Source organism: Vigna radiata, chromosome 5, assembly GCF_000741045.1.
Source record: "Vigna radiata var. radiata cultivar VC1973A chromosome 5, Vradiata_ver6, whole genome shotgun sequence".
Classification (NCBI taxonomy): domain Eukaryota; kingdom Viridiplantae; phylum Streptophyta; class Magnoliopsida; order Fabales; family Fabaceae; genus Vigna; species Vigna radiata.
The window spans coordinates 8,256,941-8,261,749 of record NC_028355.1 but is presented as its reverse complement, the minus strand read 5'-3'; positions in this window follow the sequence as shown (position 1 = coordinate 8,261,749).

Sequence of the window (4,809 nt, the reverse complement as noted above, 5' to 3'; positions counted from 1 at the left end):
CTTCAATCTGCTTCTTCAATTCTGCTAACTCCGCTGGAGCCATATGATACGGAGCTACTGATACTGGCCTTGCACCTGGCATCAAATCTATTGCAAATTCCACTTCACGACTCGGCGGTAAACCTGGTACCTCCTCAGGAAAAACATCAGCATATTCCTCGACCACAGGTATTCCATTTATCAGCTCGTTTATGCTCTTCTTCTGTTCTTTCACTATCAACATAAAGCAAACAGCTTCACCCTTGAGATCTCGTACCACTTCCTTTGATGTTGACATTTCAATGCCTTCTAGTTTCTGGAAGACTACCCTCTGACGTCCGCAGTCAATCATCACATGGTTATCAGCTAACCAATCCATCCCCAAGATCACGTCTAGACCTTCAAGCGGTAAGCACGCCAAGTTGACTCTGGACTTGTGACCTGCCACCTCGATCGGACACCCAACGCAGACTAAACTGGTTGAAACTTGTCCGGACGTTGGAGTAGAGACAACAAGCTCGCACCCCAAGTCAAACATAGAGAGTCCAAGATTCTCCACACAAAACAATGATATAAACGAGTGCATCGCACCCGAATCAAACAGGACATGCACATTTCTGCCAAACAAAGAACAAGTATCAAGTATCAGGTTACCTGACTTCTCGGCTTCTGCTCCCGACATGGCAAACACTCTGCCCGCAGCCTGCGGCTTTCCACCATTAGTTGACTTCTGAGGCATTCCACCAAATGACTTCTTCTGAGGGCAATTAAGAGAGATATGACCAGGCTTGTTACATGTGAAACACATTCTCACCTCCTTCCTGACGTCACTCAGCTTTGGACAATTTCTTCGGATGTGATCTCTGCCGCACTCAAAGCACTTCAACAAACCTGGCCTAGACTCTTGTGGCCTCTCGTACGGTTTCTTGTTCTGCTTGCCCTTGGAAAAGTTGCCCTTCTGGTTCCTCATGACACGCCCAGACTCATCCAATCTCTCAGCTATCGTGGCCTGCTCCACTAACTCTGAAAATTCATTAATCTTCAGGTGAACAAGTGCCTTCAAAAGATGGTGGCGCAATCCTTGCTCGAACCTCCTGCACTTCCAATCCTCACTCATATTCTGAGTATAGAAACGAGCCAGATACTCGAATCTCTCTTTGTAGTCTTGCACGGACATACTTCCATGCAGAAGAGCCAGAAACTACGACTCTCGCTGCTGCTTAGNGCTAGCCGGAAAGTAACGCTCCAAGAATCTAGCTTTGAAATCTTCCCAAGTAGCAACTTCTCCTCGAGTATCCATACCTCTCCGCACCCCACNCCACCAATACTCAGCTTCCCCCGCCAACATATATGTAGCAAACACTAACTTCTGCCCCTTAGTGCACTCGATCGCTTCAAAGATCTTCTCAAGGTTGCAAATTTAGTCATCCGCTTCATCTGGAGTTGCCTTGCCATTGAACTTCACAGGATTGTGATGCAAAAAGTCGTTCATACCCACTCTCGGCCTGGGTGCCTGCTCAGCCTGTTGTGCTTGTTGTGCCTGTTGTGCTTGCAAAACCTGAGCAATCTGTGTCATTGCCTACGCCAGCTCCGCAGTAACATCGATTGGAGTAGGATTCCTTGCCCGTGACATCCTTATCATTTATAACACAAAAGATATGCAAAGAAAAATAACCACAAAAGAAACATCAAAAACATGAAAACGCAATGTCGAGCTCACTCCCCAAAAGCCTCGAAAGAATTTTTTCGAAAACCTCGCTCTGATACCATTTGTAACGCCCCGGCAACTTACAGGGACTGCTGACTGCCCCCACACATCAAGACGAGGCTTTCAAGTGTGCTTTGTCCTCACTCACACACTTTCCGAGAAAGCTTCCCGGAAGGTCACCCATCCCATAATTACTCTAGGCTAAGCACGCTTAACCATGGAGTTCTTATGAGTTAGGCTACCGAAAAGCAAATGCATTTGTTGATATGAGTAGCCAAATCAATTCCTTTAAGCTATCCTTTAACTGTATAGTCCCATACCTATACAGTCTCTAGATCCCTCTCATTCCGGTGTATGTTCGATTTGTCCATGTGACCCTTCCAATAGAAGCCTGCCAGGAGCCGCTCCTTGTCCGTGCCCCCTGCACCATGCCTCTTGCACCGACGATCACTCCCCGCCCTCGTCAGTGCCCGGGTGTCACATGCCCACCAGCTTCTGTCTGGTTCGTCCTCGAACCACACCGTATTGGGAGAGGCTAGGCTCTGATACACTGACAGCTGGAACACTTGGCAGCAAGGGGTCTCGCCAATTTGAGATGGAGAGTAACGGACACACACTCCTCTTTGCATATTTTTCATTTGCTTTTGCTTAGAAACAAAACTCTCTCGGCTGAAACGGAAATGTAGTGCACCAGCCACCACATCCTCTTTTTCTTTTTATTTTGACGTCTTTGGAGAAGCACCGAGTGAATGATTGGAAATGTTTTCTTTTTCATTTGAAGATTACGGAAGCCATGTTGTCACGGGATTGACACTTCTTTTTTCCTTTGCTTTGCTTTGATCCAGCAGCCACCACTTAGATCTTGGTGTTTCTCTTTATTTGAACATTACTTTTTTGGATGGAATAGGCACGATTTAGCTGCTTATTTTGATTAGTTTTGTTTCTTTGAATGACTTTTTGTTTTTACTGGATGAATGACTAAGTAAGGCACAAGTGGATTCATTCTCTTTGAATACACGCCTATTAGATTGAAAGCATGAGGTGTGCTCACGGTTTTGGGAGGAGACTTTGATTTTTTTTTTTTATTTTCTTGCATAAGTTAGTTTGAGCTGGAGCGGTAGGTCCTTTCTTTATTAGTTTAAGTGTTGCATTTCATGTTATTTTAGCATTGATACGTTTTGCTATTTATTTCTTGCATTTTAATTTGTCAAACTTAAGTTATGTATTTTAATTGCTTTAATTATGTTTAGATATTTTTGTTACAGTGTTAGGCGTTTAATATTTTCTTTTATTTTAATGTTGTCTAGTATTTTTGGTAGTGATAATTTCATTGTCATGTTCGCTTAGGTTAGTTGGTTGGTTGTTAACAAAATTACTTTGTTTCCATGAGATTCTTGCACTTTAATTTCCATATTGCTACTCTGATTCTACTCAATATTTAATCTGTTGTGTGCTTGCGATTAGGTATACGCTTAGTTGCCTAATCAGTGTTTAATCTTCGCTTAGTTGATTAGACTGCATGGTGGATGATTGATTGGATTTGAGCATTGCATTCGCTTAGTTTGCAATTCTGAAGACCGAATTAGCCTTCGCTTAGTTGGGTCATTCGTGTTGGATTTGGATTAGAGTAGTGTGTACTTATCGTTAATCTAGGATAGGAAGCATAGTGATTGAGTTAAGGACCGACCGTTTTTATTCTGTCTTTGATTCTGTTTTTACATCTGTGTTTACATTCCTGTTTGCATTTGTGTTTTAATTTTATTCATCTGCATTCACAAAGCCTTTCACAACCCCCCCACCTTCGTGTCTGACCTAATTCTCGAACCACATTTGGTCCTTGAGAGATGACCTAGGAGTCACTTCCTAGTTATACTACATTTCTCATATGCAATCAAATTTGTATGGGCTGCGACACCCATCACCAGCATGACGAGGAAAAGTCAAATATGATGATTCGTTTGCCGGTTCCAGTAGAAGCAGAAGAAGAGATTGAACGGCACAACCATGCACATACTAAAAGCAATATTGAAGATGAAGATGGTGTGTCAAGAGCCAAAAGGCAAACTGTTCGACGATCGAGGTTAGCAGATTATGAGGTCTATTCAGATGCCGGAATTGATGAGGAAGGAGACATCATACACCTAGCATTTTTAGCCGGGAGTGAACCTCTGAATGTAAATGAAGTGTTGTCAGAGCCAAACTAGAGAGGTGTTATGGTTGAAGATCTAAAATCAATTGAGAAAAATCAAACCTGGAAGTTGGTTGATTTGCCGCATGGAAAACAAAGCATTGGAGTCAAATGGGTTTTCAAGACCAAGCGAAATCCAGACGGATCAATACTGAAGCACAAAGCTAGGCTTGTGGCGAAGGGTTTTCTTTAGAAAGAAGGTGTGGACTTCACTGAAGTATATGCTCTGGTTGCAAGGTTAGAAACTATACGATTGATAATTGCTATTGCATGTACTAAAAATTGGTTTTGTCTGCCCTTGACGTTAAATCTGCGTTTTTGCTTAGCTTCCTTGAGGAGGAAGTGTATATCAAGCAGCCTCCTGGGTTCATCATAGAAGGTAGAGAACACAAGGTTTATAAACTTGAGAGAGCTCTCTATGGGCTGAGACAAGCTCCTTGAGCTTGGAACAAAAGGATTAACACGTTTTTATTTGAAAAGGGATATGAAAGATGCACTGCTGAACACAGTCTATACGTAAAGACTTATAACAGTGATCATGTCTTGATCGTATGCCTCTATGTAGACGACCTATTGGCGATTGGCTCATGCACGAAAGAAATTGAAGAGTTCAAGAAATTGATGCAAACTGAATTTGAGAGGACAGATATGGGAAAGCTAAGTTATTTCTTAGGAATGGAATTTTCTGAGACATCAACTGGATTGTTAATGCATCAGAGGAAGTATGCAAAAGATATCTTGAAGAGGTTTCGTATGGATCGATGTAATGGAGCTGAAACTCCACTCGAAACCAGCAAGAAGTTGAAGACCAATGAAATTGAAGAATGTGTAGATCAAAATTTGATGGGCTGTCGCAACCCACACAAATTTGATGTGCATAAAGAATGCAGTATAGTGCTAGGAAGTGACTCCTAGGTCGTCTCTCAAGGACCAA